This window comes from Protopterus annectens, chromosome 2.part1 (assembly GCF_019279795.1).
Source record: "Protopterus annectens isolate FY-2018-M chromosome 2.part1, PAN1.0, whole genome shotgun sequence".
Classification (NCBI taxonomy): Eukaryota; Metazoa; Chordata; order Ceratodontiformes; family Protopteridae; genus Protopterus; species Protopterus annectens.
This window is the reverse complement of record NC_056729.1, coordinates 1,257,255,563-1,257,276,404: the sequence shown is the minus strand read 5'-3', so window position 1 is coordinate 1,257,276,404 and position 20,842 is coordinate 1,257,255,563.

Here is a 20,842-nt window from a genome sequence, read left to right as displayed (position 1 = left end):
CACCATATACAACTCACACTGTATATTCACATACCACATGCAGCCCCTGTACAGAACACCACAGTCATAAAGTTGTCTAATGCAAATTCCATGTATTCACATGAGGCAGGCTTCAGACATGGGAACTATTGAAAGTCACAGGTACATATGTGTATGTGGCACACACATACATCATGTGTGCATTGACATTACTGATATAATCTATGTCGTGCAATATTGGGAACAACACCCCACACACATGGACAAACTGTGTGACAAAAACACACATGGCGTTTGTAGGATATAACCCCTACCTAACTGCGTTATAACACTTGTGAGAGACGCAGTAGCAGAGCGCGCTATTTGCATTACTGGGAGGCTTGCTTTCTCCTGCTGTACTTATAGGGTGCTGACATCATCAGTGTTTAGACAGTGGAATATGCAGCATGTGGTGTGTTGTACTAGTTGCCAAAAGGGACATTTCTCTTACACATAGAATTGCACACACCCTACTCCCCCCCCCCACATTCACACACACACTGAGCACTTGCAGGATTCAAACCCCTACCTAACTATGTTACGACATTTGTGAGAGATGCAGTAGCAGAGCGCACTATTGGCATTACTGGGAGGCTTGCTTTCTCCTGCTGTACCTATAGGGTGCTGACATCATCAGTGTTTAGACAGTGGAATATGCAGCATGTGGTGTGTTGTACTAGTTGCCAAAAGGGACATTTCTCTTACACATAGAATTGCACACACCCTACTCCCCCCCACATTCACACACACACACTGAGCATTTGTAGGATTCAAACCCCTACTTAACTATGTTATGACACTTGTGGGAGACGCAGTAGCTGAGCGCGCTATTCAAATTACTGGGTATCATTTGTGCTCCTGACATATGTATAGTGTGCTGACATCATTATTTATGAAGAGGTATGTACATCTGTTACTATCCATCAGTAAGGGGGAGAGCCTATATATGCATTAACTATGCAGAGGCACAGTGGCCTACTGTACTGCGGAGGCAGACGCCAAATATACTGTGGATAGCCTTCTGTATTCCCTAGGGACAACAGCCTAGTATTGAACTCTACAGCCATATGTTTACCTGTCAGATGCAAGTATCTGTTGCTCATAAACTGTTTGTGGGTCTTTATTGCCATAGCTTTCCCTATCTCTATGAACAACTTGTGTACTGTGGCAGATGTTTGCATATGAGTGAGATCCACTACTTTACTTATGTCTCTGTTGTAATTTCACTGTGTGCACTGGGCAGATTTCTGTATTGTGGGAGGTTCCTGTATTAACACATACAAATGCCAGATATGTGTGTGCAACTGCTGAACTGTGACATGGCCTAAGTTTGTGAGCATGCCCAGTTCACAGTTTATATGGCTTCTTGACTGACATGTCTCATTTATCTAAGTGTGCGAGCATGCCCAGTGTGAACTTTCCATATGTTGAGATCTGTGGTCCACCACATTTGTGTTTGTGTGTGGACTTCATCTATATTTCACATGTACAGTTGAGTGTTGGACATCAGGTTGTGTTCTTACTGCCCAACTGCTTTGTGTCTGAACCTAACAGGCATTATGCTGTGCTTGCAGGGTTGCCATGGGATAGTTTGCATACAGTTGTCAACATCCGTTCATACTGACCAAACAGTGTATTGTAGTATAGTGTACTGGTTCAGTACTTTCACTGTGGTGGACAGTATCATCGGTTTCAGTCCTACCACTGCTTGTAATATTTATAGTGAGCACACCAGACTGGTTGAGGGTCAGTTGTGCAGATATGACCTTGTTGCTTTTTGTTCAGATATGGGCAACATAGAACAGGATTGTCCGACATTGTTAATGTATTCCACAACTTGTGTGGACAGTGACAAACAATGGCCATGTGCCCTAGGCCATTTGTAATGCTAGTCAGAGAGTGTTTGCCCTTCAACACTCATATTTACTGGTGTTTGCCATGACATATTTCAAGGTCAGTGTGCTGTGCCTCTGTCTACCCGTGACATACAGGTGATATCCAGGGTACACCTACCATCTCCCATCCAGTCATCATGATTCCTCTGGATGACAGTCAATGAGGGACTCCCTGGATAACCTGTAGTGAGAGTTTAGTCATGAGTGGAGTGAGCTTCTGGGTTATGGATCAATCGGTACAGCATGTCCTGTTTATGTCTGTGCTGGGGTTCAGGCCTGTCATGTGCATAGGTCACCAGCATTCAGATTTTACATGGTGCCAAATGTCCATTGATTTCAGCTTGGTCATGGCTTTATACATCAGGCACAGATCACCTCTAGCCAGGCGGTATGGCACTGTGTGGAGCTGCAGTTTGTTTAATCAGGCAACACATGGCATCTGTTACAGCTTTGAGATCCTCCTGGTGGGGTATTTGTGGGGTCTTTCCAGTTGATGCAGGTGTCTGCTAAGGTACATCCCACAAAGGCCATTGTATGCAATTGTGAGGCTGCTGATGGATGACTGGAGAGGCACAATGACCTACCCTGACCTAGCTGTGCTTACCTTCATGATTAGGTGGGTATATGGTATGTTTCTGTAACCACTACAGACACATGGTTGTCACATGCAGGATATCTATCACCTTGTGTCCCCAGGTCTCTTATTGCTCCTGATGTACTTAATGGGTTAACACCTATGTGGTAATTTCTGGCCACGTACTGTGTTTCCACAGGGGATGACTATACACTATTCTGCATTTTGCTTGTTGACATGGCTGTGGCGCCACTTGTCTGTTTCTATGTGTGCATTTTGTAGGATACTTGTGTCAGCTGGAGGGTCCGATATGGTGGGCAGTTTGTAGTCATCTGCGAACCTGTTCAGACACAGTCCTTCCATGTTGGCCTGTACCTATGTGACATATATACCATACAAGAGAGGTCCCAGAACCGCGCCTTGTGGGATGCCAGTTGTACCTGGTTTGTAGTCTGACATGGCTGCAGCATTTCTGACCAGGTCAGTTTTGTCCTTGAGCTGGTTTGCAACCCATCTACTTGGATAGGGGTTTATAGTTAGGCTGGTGAGCTTATCTGTACTGAACAACTGGGGTAGCAAGGGTTTAGCAAGGTCCAGATAGGCTGTGTGAACCACATTCCCCTCATCAATGGCTTTGGTGCATGTTTCACATGAGTCAGACATGTTTAAGGGGCAGGATCTGCCCTATGAAAGCCACACTGGGTAGGGTCCAATGTCTGTAGGTACCCAATCTCATTATTCCTGGGGTCCATGATCATCCTCTCCATTACTTTGCCAACCAAGATAGTCAGGGTTGAGGGGTGATAGTTTGCAGTATCCATTCAGGCACCACCTTTATGGTGAGGGACTACTGTTGCTGTACACTGCTCTTTGGGTATATATCCTGTGGTAAGACTGAGAGTGAGCAATAGTGCTATTTGGTGTTCCATTCTTCTTACAGTTCTTGTTGGACACAACCCAGGACACCATCTGGTACCACTGATGCTGTGTGGTTTGCTTTGTAGATGTTGGCTGTTACCTCAGCATCTGCAATGTCAGGGGGCCAGCACTCTGCTGGGATAGATATTTGGCAGTTTGGTGCTGGTGGGGAGTTTGCAAAGAATCAGTTAGGTTGGATGTTGGCAATGTGTGTGGGTTTGGTGTATTGTTTGTGATATTTGAGTAATGCAGAGCATATCTGTGGATTATCACCATGGTTCCTACCATCAGTTAGGACAGCTGTGTGATTATCCTTTGTGTCCTGCACAATTTGTATCGTCATAGGTTCATAGGTTCTTACTAGGCTATCTGCCCTGGCCATGTTTGAGCCTAGACAGACTGTGTGTAGCTTTCAACACCTCTTGCAATGTGCATATTATGCCCATTTAGGTTTACTTTACTAGATGTGACACAGAGATGGCCCCCAGTGTACACCTACTATCTCCCATGCACTTGACCAGATTTCTCTTGTTGAGTATGAGTGTGGAGCTCAGCCTATCATGGACTGGGATTCTGTTCCAGAGTGTAAGGAGCCTCTGGGTTATGAATCTGTCCCTCCAGCACATCCTATTTATCTATGTGTGGAGGTTCAGATATCTCACTGTGGTGTCTCTGCTGGATTTGGAGTTTCTGCAGTGGAGCATGTCCATTCATTCTGGATTGGACATGGCCTTGTACGTCAGTCATACATCGCCTCTGACTGGGCAGTATGCATGTGAACTGGGCTGTGGTTTCTTCAGCCAGGCAGCAGATGACAAATGTTTGGACCCTTTATCCTCTTGGTGAAGTACGTTTGAGGTCTTTCTAACTGCTGCAGGTGTCAGGTAAGGTACATCCAAAATGGGGCATTGTTCTCAAGTATGGGCCTGATGAGAGAAGAGTATGGGGGTACAGTGACCTCTCTTGATCTACATGTGCATCTTTTCATGTTAAGGTGGGCAATATAGCAGGTCTTCCTGGCCACCTTGGCAATGTGAATGTCACATGATGGGTTACTGTCCACTTGTGTCCCTAGGTCCCTGATTACTTCTTCCGTACATAATGGATTACCACCTATGTCATACTTTGTGTGTGCCTTGTTTGGTATTTGGTGAAACATTCATACTTTGCAGTGTCTTCAGGAAGGCTGACTGGGGTTCCTGGGTTTGGGAGAGTGGTCTGTAGCAGACTGCAAACTGTGACACAGTTTGAACCACTGTTACTTGCCCGTGGATGGTCCATGCTGATTCTTGCTGTGGTACCAACCTGGGGGTGTGGTTATCCTTGACAATTATTGGTAGCCACACTCCTATTGTAGTTTGTTCCATGTTTTGGGGCTGTAAAGCATGGTATAAGGCATAACCTGGTAGAATTAGGGTGCTCTTCTGAGCCTTGACCCAGGTTTCTGTTACAGAACAGATATTACCATTCTCCATGCTGAGGTGGGTTTGGTCTGCATGCATCTTGCAGTTTAGACTTCTGGCATTGGGTAGCATTACGTCCAGGTTGTTATCCCTTGTGCTACCTATGGTGGTGGGTTTGTGTTTCCAGCCTTACCTATTCAAGGCACAGTGGGGATGACAACAGCCTTTGCCAGTATCCACACAGCCAGGTGTGCTGGGTGCATGCCATCCCTAGCAGGTGGAGCATCATGTCTTGCTCGGCATGTCATCCCAGGCTGTCAGCCATTTGTTCCCCTTTGACTAACAGCAATACTTTAGCCAATTATTGTACTTGATCTTGTTGTCTTCATAGTGTGGCATCATGCTTGGTGAGGGTGAGATGTTAGGCAGGGTCATCATGTTTGCATATACTAGGTGGTGTTACATTGCTTAACACATGGCAATCATGCCTCAGGTGGTGCTGCAGGGCTGCCTATGTCGGACGAACATACTACACTCCCTGTACATGTTTGAAAGCAGGTTGTGTCATGTTAGGCATCCCTTTTACTATATGAGTGAGTCAGAGAGGGGTATCATTCCCAGAGTTCCTACTGAGCCAGTGTATGTGCTATGCATTGCCTCTTTGCCAAGGCCAGGGCATACTGGGCATGCCTCCTTCTGCCTACTATGGCAGGCTCAGGTTGTTCCTCCTCCGAGTCATGCTCTGCCTGTGATGGCCTTGGCAATGATGGGGGGCTGTTTGTCCCGGCCCTATGCTGGTCCTGCTGCAGCTGTTTTCACAGTATCATATTATGTAGCATAGCACATACCATGACAATTTGGGTACTTGTAGTTGGTGAGTACTGCAAGGCTCCACCAGATGTGTCCAGGCACCGGAACCGTGACTTGAGCAGCCCAAACACATGCTCTATTACATTTCGTGTTTGTGCGTGTGCCTCATTATGGCGTTCTTGTTCAGGTGTGTGTGCGTTTCTGATGGGTGTCATCAGCCACGGCTCCAGTGCATATCCAGCAACCCCCACTAAGTGTCCATGTGGGATGTCTCCATTGGCAAATGTCTGGTACAGCTGCGTCAGATGCCAGATATGGGAATCATGGTAGCTTCCAGGGCAGCCAGCACACACATTCGTTATTATGCCCTGGGCATCACACATGACCTGGCAGTTGATGGAGGGGAAGCCCTTGCTGTTAATGTAGGCCCTACCCCGCTCACCAGCTGGTGCCTTGATGCGTATATGTGTGCAGTCTATTGCACCCACTACCTCAGGGTGTTCTGCTATTTGCTGGAAGAGTCGCATATTGCTGGCCAATGCCTCATGGGAATTGGGGAAATATACATGATCTCCGACATGTGCCGACATGGCATCCAGGAACTGGTGCAGTACCCTGGATGCTGATGCCTGTGAGATCCCCATCATATCACCAGTTGGTCTCTGGAAGGTACCTGTTGCTAGTATTCTTAGGTCAACACATACCTTGGTTTCCACTGGGATGGGTTCCCCTCTGTTGGTTCTGTGTGTGAGGCGTGGCCTGCACAGCTCAACAATTTGCTGCAGGAGGTCTCTGTCCACTCTATAGCGCTCCACTATCTCCAGCTCATGTAACCCCTGGTAGGTGACCCTGGGCCTGTACACTCTTCTCCGTCTCCTCACTGTGGGTTGTCTGGCAGCATTTGCATTGTCACCACCATCAGCAAGTCTCCTATGTCTCCTTATAACAGCTATGGCAGCCCCTAGCATGTTTGGTCTGAGTGCAGCTTTTTCAGTTTTCACTTCTAATAGCTTACTCCTGTCTTGCAATGTCTCTTGAGAGAAACATACTGCAATGCTGTTTGCAGTGTTTTAGGTACTGGGCTGGGCTAGTATTCTGCCTGTGTAATTGCCTGCTTCTAATTGTTTTCACCTGCTAGCTCTACCAGTATTCCCTGCTAGCTTCCTACTATTTCTTCTGCTTCCTTTTTCCTCTCTGTTTCCTCAGGTGGGAGCAGCGCGCATACCAGTGAAAACACGCTCACAGTGGCTACCATGCACGCACACATGTTTACACGGACTAGAATCTACTTATTTAGGTTAAAACGCGCGCCCACCAGCGCAAACAGGTTTACAGATCTTTAAACAGGCTCCTACATGCTTACTCTGCCTTACACGCGCGCACTCTGTCTTACTCGCACCTCCCAGCGCGCATACGTGCGCATGCACGCACAGCAAGAAACTTTGGTGTTAGCCACAGTGTACACCTTCCATTTCTTGACTTTCCCATGCCTATCTGTTGACACTCCTCTTTCTATGCTGTGTGACTGACATCTTTCACATACCACTTTGCTCCAATGAGCTTGATTTCTTTCTAACATTCCCCCCTGTGATGTCACCTATCTCCTACTCTGTTACTCCCCCTTATCTAACTCTTACACTACACGGAATGTGCTCATTTGCTATGTGACAGTGAGATTCCCTATCCTACCACTCATTTACATAGGATTGCCTACTAATGCTTAGTTACGTGTCTTACACTCAGCTTCCCCCCTTAGCAACCACTAAACGGTGGCCATGTTGTTTTCGGTCTGCTAGTCCCTGCATTGTAAATCCATGCATTGCATAAAACCCACATTTGTGGGTTTAACACCTTTATTTTTATGTTTTATATAGCGCAGCCTCTTTGCGCGGGGCTGTGCTGCATTTAAACCTCACCGATCGCCGAAAAAAAAAATTCTTTTTCATGTTTGCATCGGGTTACCGTGTCAATGGCCACATATTTGGCCATTAGCATGTTGCCTGACACATATGCACACTTTATTTGGAGCTGACATGGCTCCATTGTGTTATTTGCAGAAACGTACTCAGTTGTCAACTGAGTACATTTCTGTACCTAACACGACTCTTACACGGGCTGGTTTCAGCTTCGTGGATCACTAATCTACCTCATTTGCATGCCTTTCGGCCGCAAGTGAGGTAATTTGCATATCCACACCCTGCCCGTGTAAGAGACGTTTTAGTTGGTCTCTTACATGGTATTTCGGGCTGTTCCTGGATCGCTATGGCTGCATGGAGTCTTACACGACTCTTAGACTCCGTGCAAGCCATCGTGAATCCTGCCCATGCAGAAATATGTTTTGGTGGAGGAATGGTTTATGTAATGTTGCTTTGATTATATGACATATAACAATATATATAATGTATAACATTTGTAAATGTGAATGTACTAATATGGTTTGATTACTTTTATATAAATGTATCACAAGTGATCATTCAGTAAGCAATCAATAATGCCCGACAGGGTTTTGTGTTAATGTGTAATTAATGCCTGCCAAGTGTGTTATGAGGCCTGATGTCACAGGCGGATGGCCTCTACACCCATGGTAAGGCATTAATTGCATGTTAACACACACCATGGAGGGCATTACTATTCTTAGAGAATAGGCTATCTGTAAAATTGTTGTGTTTTACTTTTTTATTATTATTATTTTTTAGTATATTGTTGATGTAAAATACTTCCTCCGCCTAATGTTTCAAACTCGCTGCAGTATATGTTAATGGAGTTGGAAGAAGCATTTTGCATCTAAAATATAACACTTTAAAAAAAATAATCAGGTATTTACTTTAATTTTTGGTCTCTTACTCCTAAATTGTTTGGTTCATTTGCAGTCATTGGAGATTGACGTTACTAAATAATGACATACATTTGAGTTGCAGACATCTATTTCCTTCAGAAAATTTATGCTAACACAAATCCTTTACTTAAGCAACTTTGTAATTTTATAAGAGTAATAATTAAAATCTGTTTCTATTTTAGAGCCTTTGCACCTCCTTTATTTTAAGCTGTATCCAGATTTTTCTGTACTCTTTACTGCTGCTGCTCCCTGTAGTCATCTCGCCCACTTTCTCACACACACGCACACACACACACACACACACACACATACACACACACACACACACACACACACACACACACACACACACACACACACACATGCACACACGCACGCACGCACACACACACACACACACACACACACACACACACACACCTCTACTTCAGAAAATGCATGCTAATGGGAACCCTGTTAATCTAGCAGCTTTCTAAGTTTATAAGAGCAATATTTAAAATCTGTCCCTATTTTCTGTCTTTTGCTCCCCCATTTTTTTGTGTCTCTCTGTCCAGATTTCTTGTGCTAAGAGATATGGAAATCTCTTAAATTATGCTGCCAGGGGAAACGTTGATACACACACACACACACACACACACACACACACACACACACACACACACACACACACACACACACACACACACGCACACGCACACTTTTTTTCTGTTTCATTTATTTTGTTTAACTCGCTAAACAGCAAAAGTGCTAATTAACAAGTGTAAAATAATAGCTCAATCGATCTCTCTCTCACTCATCCATGCATACAATCTCACACACAGGCATAAACACACACACATACTTTTTTTTTAATTCTTTTCTTTTTTATTCTATGCTCGCTAAACAGCTAAAGCACTGCTTAGTGAGTGTAAAATAATGGTGGCCGTTAGATATTTCTGTTCAAGCTCCACAATAGCTTGATATGCTGCCGAGAAGCTGCAGACTCATTTTTTAGCAAGCATTACTTGTACAGTAACGCCTTGCTGGAGACCTTTCGTTCTCCAATCAAGATGTTGATGAACAGTTTGCCCATTCTCTATAAAGGTGCTTAAAATGGAATGGTAGCTGCTCCAAATCACTATAAGTATAGCTCATTGTCTACATACTGCTTACAGCTTTTTTTGTTTGTCTGTTGCAGCATGCCCAGTTTGCCTTCCCTTATCCTCCTTCCATTGCCTGTCATATCAGTCAGACAACCCCATTCAACAAAAGTAAATAAAAAGACGCATTTTCTAATGCTGAAAGTTGAGTCTTTCATGGCTTTTACACTGATTCTTGTATAAGGTAGAATAGTATCAACATTTTTTTAGCTTTTTCTACAAGCTGCGATTTAATTAACCATGTTTCTAGAGATGACTTAAGAATCCAAAAAGTATCGTATAATTTAACGGGTTTCCAGATGGATTTTTAATAAATGCGAGTTAAGGGAAAAGAAATTTGCTGTTGTTCATGCTGTCTGTTTTCAATGTGAGACTGTTTTGTTTAGTTCAACAAATGGCTGTCAGACTTTTTGCTATAAAATCTGAGAGAGAGGTTTTAATTTAAATCCAAATCTCTGTGAACATTGTAAAAGTAAAGAAGAAAATGGTATGTACACCGAGGTTTGAACAATGTTTTATGGTAACCGATGAGAAATGGCCAAATAATGGAATACTAGTATGGCAGAATGTATTGGTCTGTTTCCCCGCCTAGGGCCACATTGCACAATGATCCAGCTGGTTTCATGGAAAGGAAGTTATAGGATTTAAACAGAGTCTGTCTAAGAACATAAAGTTACATGTGAACTGTAAAAGGGCCTATCTAGACCATGTTGTGCTTCTTCTCTGCTGAATGTTCAAAGATGGAAGACATGTCCGTACATGAGATGGTGCTCCTGGTTTTCATTGATATGCTGTTAAAAGAAACAGGTCTGGTACTGGAAAATGTGTCAGTCTGCAACACTTCAAATCTGATGTTTTTCCCTTTAAAGCCAGGAAATGAATTATTACTTCAGAGAGTTATTTCTGAATGCTTAACAATACAGCTCTATAAATATTGGATTTGATAAGATCTGGTTTAATGCAAAATATTAAAATGTTTACAGAGTGTGGTTTGTTTCATTTTGGCCATTTTGTCACTGAATCTTTGATGCATTTTAGCGTACTTTCTTTCTGCTGGTTGTTAGGGTATAGTTTATGCCTCTTTGCTAGGTTTTATTTAAAATTTTCAGAAAGTGGATGATAAATGAAAATAGGGAAAATAAACTGGTTGTATTTAACGTTGTCCCTGCACTAGGAACACTAGCTGTACAGCATTGCATTATATATAAATACATTCCACTTAAGAGAGATCATGTAGTCAGTTGTCTAGAAACATTTTGATAGATTTCACTAAAGTTCCTCTTTGCATTATGTTTATGAATGTGAATAAAGCAGCATGGTGTGCGTGTGTTTGTGTGTGTGTGTGTGTGTGTGTGTGTGTGTGTGTGTGCATTTGCATGTGTGTGTGTGTGTGTCTATTTTGGTTATAGTTAGTAGTATGGACAAGCCGCAGTTGTCCAACAATATATTAAAGCTTGTTTGGGAGGTACTGGTGCAGGAATGAAACTCAAGAGTCAGTGTCTAGCAATTGCCCAGGCAATGAGAAGTGTTTAAGGTGATTTTGTGTGTGTGTGTGTGTGTGTGTGTGTGTGTGTGTGTGTGTGTGTGTGTGTGTGTGTGTGTGTGTGTGTGTGTGTGTGTGTGTGTATATACGTAGTTAGGGGAGATGGCTCAGTCCTCTTCCCCATTATAACATTAGTAGCTTTTATAAGACTTGTATAGATGTGGGGAAACTTGCTGTCAATATGATTGAAAAACTAGGAGCGTTATACAGAAATAAGCAACTTCTCATCAAAGCAGCAAAGATTTCAATAGCAAATTCCCACCTTATCTGCACCCTACTTTATGCCTCTCCAATATATACCAACCTAAGGCAATGCGATCTAAACAAGCAAGAGACCTGCTACAATAAAATCACCAAATTCACCACAGGGGCATCCTACCATAGTCACCACTGTTTTTCACTTGCTGAACTGGGCTGGCTTGAACTCCCTCACCTCCTTCAATGGTATCAACTCTCACTCGCCCACAAACTAGTAAACCACCCATTAAATGTCCCATCCCTCCAGAATCTACTCCAACCCTATCGCACCACCAGACCACTAAGATCCAGCAACAAAAATCACTTGCAGATCACTAAAGCCAATAACTCTGCTGGCGAAGCACTATTCTCTTGCACCATAGCCAAATTATGGAACTCCCTCCCACCCACAAATTCCTCCATACCATCATGCACTCACTTCAAACCTTTACTAAAAGTGCACCTAAAAACATGCTGGCTATGCCCTTGCAACTCCCACTCTAATATCACCCACCCCATCCAACCACTACCTTTCTTTCCACCCCACTAACTACCTTGATTATAGCAAGCTCAGATGCTCATAAGCCAAGTACTTATTATACAGCAGGAACTTCTTAGTGTAACATTTGTTAATGTCTGTTATGTACTTCACAGATAAAGATCCTAGTTGTCTACTGATGTACTATATTCTTCATCTGTAAATATGTTTGTAATTAATTGCTATGTTAATCAAATTGTTAATCACTATGTAATCCAATGTAACTACTGTCTGTTTATTTTAACTGTGGAGCTTTTCTCCCAGGGCCTATGCTGAAAATGGACCTACGTCCAGTTGGACACTCCTGGTCAACAAATGTAAATAAATAAATATGTGTTAGAAGGAATGTTCAGGTGTTCCTTTTTTATGATGAGCTCTCCTTTTTTGCCTGACATTCTACATACAACTGTTCCATAGGAACCCTTGTCATGGCTGTGCTGTATGTTTCAGAACTCAGCACTGGTGGAAAACCTTTTATGTATAAATAAGCAACCCCCTCATAAGAAACCTCAGTGTCACACTGTCTCTCTCTCTCTCTCTCTCTCTCTCTCTCTCTCTCTCTCTCTCGCTCTCTCTCTCTGTCCATATGAATGTTGCTGTAGCAGTGTCCTTTCAGCCCCTTCACTTGTATCATTCTATAGTGTACTCAAAGATCCTTCCCACCCACTTAAGACACATTGGTGCTATCTGTAGCCCTAATGGTTGAGTGGGTGATGAACAAAGCACAGTGCAGCAAAATTGTTGCAACAACAGTCTTCTTCTATCTCTTGACAATGTGGCAGTCTATGCTGTTCTGGCCATGAAATGTCTGTGAGCCAGTTTCCATTCTTGTACTCAAACCATCCTATCCCATTTGGTTAGAGATTGGCCTTACCCATTCCCATGGTCATTACTTGTATATTACCCCTAATGATAATAACTAGGATCATACCATAGATAATTTGAGGGTACCCATGCATGCGATAAAACATTTAGGAGCTGCTTTTGTCCATTAGTAGTACAGGGGGTAGTCCTGGGGTAAACTTTCTGTTTCCCATCCACACATCTAAGTTGCACTTGAAACTAGACAGGGATGAACTTTGTTTTATGTGAATGTGGAGTCTGTTCCATAGCAGTGGTATTCTCTGCAAGATTTACCTGTCCCTCAAAACTGTTCTGCTGATGTTGCAGAAGATGTTTCGATCTCTACACTGAGTATTTCTGATGCCATTTGACTTGCTGATGTGCAGTAAATCCATCAGTACTGGGTCAAATGATGCCTTATATGCCAGACACATGTCACCTCTTCACAGTCTGTAGGATACCAAGTATAGTAAAAGGGCTTTGTGCCGGTCCATGTAGGACATGTTTAGACATTGTATTCATTTAGTAAGGTATTTCTGTGTGTCCTGGTAGGTGCATGTGTCTGGGCAAATGTATGCTGAATGCGGCCTTATATTCAATGACTGGCCTAATGAGGGAAAAGTAAAAGAGACAATGACATAGATCTACACACAATCCCTTTGTTTATAAGCTGTGCAATATAGAAGGGCTTTATTATAATACTAGACACTTGCTAGTCAATGTCCACATAAGATCCCAGTGCCACAAGAGTCAGTGAAAGGAGGTATACAGTAGAATCTATGATGTGCATTTTGAACCATATTTCAGTAATGTATTTACATTAAAATACTCTATAAACAAAGAACAGCAGTGAATCTCCTCTCTATGACACCATGCCCTTAGCTACTGATTGAATACCAATGTTATATTGCAGTATTCAGGTGCCGCATGAGGTGATGAGAAGACTTCACTAAGCAAGTGTCATTTAACTGTGCTTGTTAGGATGTTTGATAACCTTACCCTCTCCTATTGCACATGTAAGATGAAGGACTTTCTAAGTCTGACTGCATCATGAAAAATGACCATGTCATAGTTAGTTTTAATCAGAGCTGAGGTCCCTAAGCCTGCCTCCAGGCAGACATGGCACTGTCAGAAGTTTCTTTACACTGCCCAGTGATATGCACACCTATTTAATAGACAGTAGAGTCACCAGTTAATAGGATAGCTGGGGTTACCAGGTTACAATGCCTGCATTATCAATACTTGCTGTGGTCACATCATCTTCAGTGGCACTATTCCCTAGGCTATAATAATGCATATGTAAAGCCATATCATCATGAAAAGGGACTATGGCTTGGCATAGATGACCAGACGTCACTCCAAGGCATGCCTTGAAATATCTGGTACTACCTTTAAATTCGATGTGTGCTAGATAAGAGTTACCTACTTACAGTATCAAAGCTGCACTATAAGGATGTACTGCTGAATGTACATTGCTATATTTTCACACCTGTTGTCAGTGCAGCTCTAGCTGGTCCTCTTCCTACAGCCCCCACTGCTTTCATCTACTTTCCACATGCTGCAAATGTCTTCTTTCTATACTGCGCCCACCCCCCCTTCTGCAAATTCCTGGATCCGCCACTGATCTGAATATGAGAGCAACATTTGCTGTGCTTTTACATTAAGAAGTTCCAGGGTCATCCATCTTGTAGCAGAAGGTGTTTACTGGTCTCTTTGTTTTGGGATGCACTCCAGGGATCTCGAAACTTGGGTTACATGGCTAGGCTTATAAGGACCATTGTGGTCATTAGCCTATTATAAACCTATAAACTTATGAACCTATATGTACCTAGGCAGACATCATTTACATGATATGACCCTGTATAATGTGTTGCTATGACAGGTCTGTCACAAAACATAACAATTGTCATATAAGTATGTATTGTGTTGCTATGACAGGTCTGTTACAAAACATAAAAATAGTCATATAAGTATGTATTGTGTAAAAAACTACAAATTAAACTATGCAAAATAAATGTTACTGAAGCATCATGAAGGCCATGGAAAGGAAATCAGTCTCACAATATTGATATGTATATGGTTTTAAAAACATATGTCATCCTATATTGCCACATCTATTTACTGCTTTACAGGATGTTTTGACATGTGTCACATATCACAATCAGCCTTAAAGGCAGACTTCTGAAACAACTATGTATCACTGTAATAACAGATGTGAACCAACATAACTGTAAAGTGATTATATGATATTCAAGTAACAACATCAAAACATATGAAACCAAACATGTAATGTTTGCCTATTGTACATCACATTGCGGTACATTTGTTGTGACAACATAACGGTCAACAGATCCATATCATAAGGTTTATTTATATGTTGTATAACAAAAGAGACAAAGGTGTAATAATAATGTGTAAAGTCAAGATTATGCAACATTTTAAATTTCATAATAGTCATATACTGATGATATAAACAAAATACCACAAATGGGTCAGTGTGCCCATCATACATTACCACTGAAGATCAAGAGGAAAGGTTTTCTTACCACTTCTTTTTGTTGCAATTATGCTGTAATCATGTAAAGTAGGCTTTCTGATATTGAAAAAAATAGTTTTTACTTTGTTTACAACAGTTTAATTATATTTATTAAATGTAATAATCTTATGTCTTTATGTAACACATGCTAAGCTTCTGTCTAATAACTTTCTGATTCTGTGTCATCTGTTGACACTTTCTGATAATTTCATAAGGGAATCAAATAATGTGTAGTGCAGTACATCAAAGTACTGTAAACTCATTACATCCGAGTGACACCTCCAGGTGCATCTGCAGTTACCTCCTACTGCTCCTCTAGGCGTCAAATATTGCTTGTTCATATTTGCATTAATAATTCCAAAACTATGCCCTATACGAGGTATCAGAATATTTTATCTTGAAGCATACATGATGGCAAACACAATTGTATTGATATTTGACCTATGTCAATGAGTATTTGTTAGAATTGTAAGGTGATAACTTTATTTTTTAAAGATTCAAGCCACGCCCACTAGGAGTTAAAGGTGCACAATCAAAAGGGCTGTACTGGAGGGAATGAGTTGGGGAGGCTGTCTATTCCTGAAAAAAAGATGGTAAGATTCTAGAAAATGTTATGCCACTAAATGTAATTATCTATTCAGAGTATAGCCAAAACCTAGCCAAGGACTGGTGTGAGGAGCTGAGCCCAGCCAATGTTTCCCAGTACATCAGGTTCACGTGTACATCATACATGGTATTGCTGTCAAGGAGACAGGTCCGACATACGGGTAGAACTGTCTGGCCATGAAAATGTGCAGCAGAGGAGAGCCACCTGTAGGGTGGCATGTCTATCAGGACTACATGCTACCTCTCCATACCTATCCCAGATGAGGGCAAGCTTGCAGACCCACTAGTCCAAAAGGGAATTGAATCTATTTTTTGAAACATACAAGGCCATGTCAAACCCAGATTTGATGAATATGCTTCACCTCAAAAAATCTAGATCCATCAGAGCCACAAGGGCGGGAGACTTAAACCTCGACACGGCTATTAATAGGACGTGCTGGAGGGATAGATTCATCACCCAAAGACTCCCTATGCTGTGGAATAAAATCCCGGTATATGTGAAGCAGAGCACCTCGCTGGCCTTGTTCAAGAGAAATCTTGACCAATGGATGGGAGATCGCAGATATACCCCAGGGATTACCTCAGTGTCACTGCTCAACAGAGGCACAGCAAAATAATGGGTATAGTTCCCCATACTAAAGGGGTGGCGTATGCCACAAAACTATGGGCTAGGCTTGTAAATGCCCTCGGGCAGATAGCCTAGTATGAACCTATGAACCTATGAACCTATGAAAACAGAAAACTGGGGGCCATCCTCTCAAGACTTTGAGAATGACTCACGCTATATCAAACCATGCATGCACCTAACCACTGTCTTTTTCCACAGTTCTAAAAGCCTGCAATATAGCTTCACCTGTATATGGGACTTGGTATTGCAAGCAGTCTGGCTTACCACCAAGTACTGTCTACGTTGCCTAATCCCAAATACAGGTTGAGTTTTTGCCTTTCTAAGAAGTTCATTCAGTTCAATGAACATTTTTAATTCTAGCACTAATCAGTTGATGTATACACACTGATTCACATATTTGTAGTTTTTCTCTCTAAGAAAGATCATACCATGATAGAAAACAATTTTTACATTGCTATATCTATGTCTTTATACTGTATGCCAAGCATTACACAATTTAGAAGGGATTTCATCCTGTTCAATTTCTTTTATTTTTATTTGAAAATAAATGCATTTAGTTACTGATTTATTGTCTGATTTCCTGAGTGACTGATTGATTGTGGTGCAATCTTGTGTCACTTTTTGTATTGAACTCTGCTATAGAGTCCAGAAAACAAAATTATCCACTACAAGCTGTTTATCCACCCAATTACATAAACAACATGCATGGTCACATGACTTAGAATCAGTAAGTACTTGGCAGCTGCTCAGCATACAAGAAATACAGACACAAGTTTATTAACTCCTATGTGGTGTGACTGTCACACCTCTAACAGCCTACACATGTCTTGCATTCCAGAGCATTTTCTAAAAAAAAATCAACTTAAAGAGAATAAGATAAACAAATGTAAGTATTTTGTGAACAATAAAAGCTATAAAAAGTATACAAATAGCAATATTATCAGTAAAAAGTATTCTATACAGTTGATAACAGTCTATTCATTTTTAGTGTTTCCATAAGTAGTATAATATAGCAATAACCCACGCCTGGGTGTGGGTAATGCTGGATTTACCCACAGTTGGTGTGGTTTGGTCACGAGGGCGAAGCCCGAGTGGCCAAACAAAGCCAACCGTGGGTAAATCCAGCATTACCCACACTCAGAAGTGGGTTATTGCTGTTATACAATGACATTATTTAAGAAAAAAAATAATTATTTTCCTTAAATAATGGCATTGTATAATGCCTCTTTGCTGCCCTTTCACAGCTGTCTGGTATTCTGCGACAGTTCTGATGTACTGCGCATGCGTATGCCTACGCAGTACATCAGAGCTCTGGGCAAAAGCAAAGGAGAAAGCAAGATCTCCTTTGCTTTTTTCAAACTGTTTTGCTATGTTAACTGGGTTTAACATAGCGAGACAGCTTTAAAAAATGCAACGGAGAATCTCCGTTGCATTTTTTAAAGCTGTCTCACTATGTTAAACCCATTTAACATAGTGAGACAGTTTTGAAAAAAGCAACGGAGAAAGCAAGATCTCCTTTGCTTTTTACAAACTGTCTCGCTATGTTAAAGAAGTTTAACATAGTGAGATAGCTTTAAAAAAGGCAACAGAGAATCTCCGTTGCTTTTTTTAAAGCTGTCTCACTATGTTAAACTCGTTTAACATAGCGAGACAGTGTGAAGCAACGGAGATCTTGTGTTCTCCGTTGCTGTAAAAAAAGTTATAGTAATGGAAAAAGTCCGGGCGACCGGGCCTTTTTCCATTACTATAACTCTGATTTACAACGTGCACACTGACCAATCAGCATGCACGTTTTTGAATATTAATGGGGGGGTCGTTGTATAATATATTATAATACACACAAGCCCAAAATTATATTTTTGCTAAACATTCATAAACAAATTGTCAAGTTTTGGAAATGTACAACCTAGACATACATCATAAGAACATATTTGTTAGCCAGATATAAACTTTTTCGAGACAACAAGAAATTTTTCTTTGAATACATATTTATTGAGATATTTACTGAAATATGAAAACATATTCTTAATTGCTTAATTAGCAATATGAATAACACAGAATATCTTTCAAGATGTGCAGTTTATAGTGCAAATATTATTGACAGTGTCATCTGGTATCACATATGTTTGCAAGTCACTTTTTTTTTTAAATATTAAGTACACATGACAATATTGTTTATTTTCATAATCAATAGCAAACGACAAGCAACATCTCATGTATAGTTTGATATAAATGGGCACTGACAATTAATTTGCCAGCTTCCACTATGGCATGTGACACCATACTCCTCATTAACATGCAGAGCTGTCAGTTAGGAAACTATGAATATAAATAAGAAAATATGAAAAATAAGTGAAAAAATATGACAATGTGTATGTGTGTAGGGAGGGGGTGGGGGTGGGAGGAGTCGAATGGCTGATACCACAGGATTTTTGTGGTAATTTTTCTGACCTAGGTGACTAGCTTCCAGTAGTAATATGTAGCACTTGTTTAGTATTAGTACATGCTAGTACAGATATGAATGACTGTAATGCTCTATGTGATAATCTCCATGCTTCTCCGTTTGCTTCACTTCTCTAGTTGACATATAGCACATATCATCCTGCATTGATTCCTACTTTACACATTTCCTTGTTGTCTGCCATTCCTGCATGCACATGTATGCCTCTGTATGCATACCTCTGTTATTTATGGCATTTTATTATGGTACTGCACAAGCCTCATACTCAGCATTCACTGAAATTCTGTGGACTTATTTCTATGTTGTATCCCCATGCTGACATGTAGCTCCCATGTGTGCATTTACATATTTCACAGATCCCACACACACACACACACACACACACACACACACACACACACACACATTTATTTGCCTATGATAATACTAGAACTGTATCTCCAACATTGCTGCATGCCCCATGGCTGCTGTGTAGTCACTGTCATTAATGGTATACATGATTGAATGTATTCTTAGTTATAACTGAGTCATGGTGCATCAATAATCCATGCAACAAAGCATGGCATTATGTGCGACATTCCATCTCAGGCATGGTATATGAGTTTTTTTTTTTTATCTTTTTGGCGAGTTCTTGGAATATTTGTAATTACTCATGCTGCTGTAGTCTGTTTATTGTGTTGTACAACAGTGTTATACATCACATAATGCTATGTGTGATGCATCAGTGTTAGTGTACAGCCCCTGCTTTTAGGTTATATTTGTGTTGATGCATTCTCCTACACTGTACAGGGCTAGATTTTTGTGGTACTGTCTATTTTATATCTACCTTCCCATGGAAGTTATCTCTATGATGTCATACTTCTATGACACATTCTGTTATGCACACCTCCTGTGTGCCACACATTTACCTGGGTGGTGCTCCTTGGTGAAGTATCTTGCAGAGAGACTGCCTGTGGTGATGCCCAGATGTCACCCTTGTTGAATGTTGTGTATGTGTTTTTACAGGTATATGATATGCTTCTGTTGTGTATTATGGTCAATGTAAAAGTTTTTCTTTTCCATTTATTTATTTATTTATTTATTTATTTATTTATTTATTTGACATTTATTGACCAGGAATGTCTGACTGAGCTTGCACTGTTTTTCAGCAGAGCCTTGGGGATAGAAAAGGTCCACAAAATATTACATACATCATAAAAATGTTTACAAACAGTACATTATACATGAGGTAATATAAACATGCATCATAATACTTAGATTCCCACTTGTAACATGAGAATTTAAAAGGTGTTATTTACAAAAAAGGCAATAAAACAATATGTTAAAGTCATTTATATATCTCCAATACATAAGAACTTGATTTAGAGGGGCAGTAATAACAATTAACTCAGAGTTTAAGATATGAGTACAGAAAGTACTGTATATCAAATCCTAGTTCTTACAATCAACAGCATGTACATCAGTAATCAGAAGCAGAGGGGAAGTTGATAGAGAGCAGCTGATAGAAAAAGGTCAAGTGTCAAAAGAAAAAAAGGCAAAAGGGAAAATTAGAGATTTTTTTTAATTTATAAATAGGAGAGTCATAGTAGTTAGAATCAAGTGAAATCTGAGAAAGGGGAATACACTAAGTGGGAAAAGAAGGAAGGGAGGTAAATATCAGTAGTGGAGAAATTTAGTGAAAAAAGATATTAGGAGTTAGAGTTCTATGGCTAGAATTACGTATGAACTGAGAAGGGGCTGGGGGTCAGGTTAATAAGTGCACTGTGGTTGTGTACAGGAGCAAGTCCAGGTATTATAAAGTCAACTTTTAGAGCAATTTTAAATTGGTGGGGCCATGTGATAGATCTGATTGTTAAA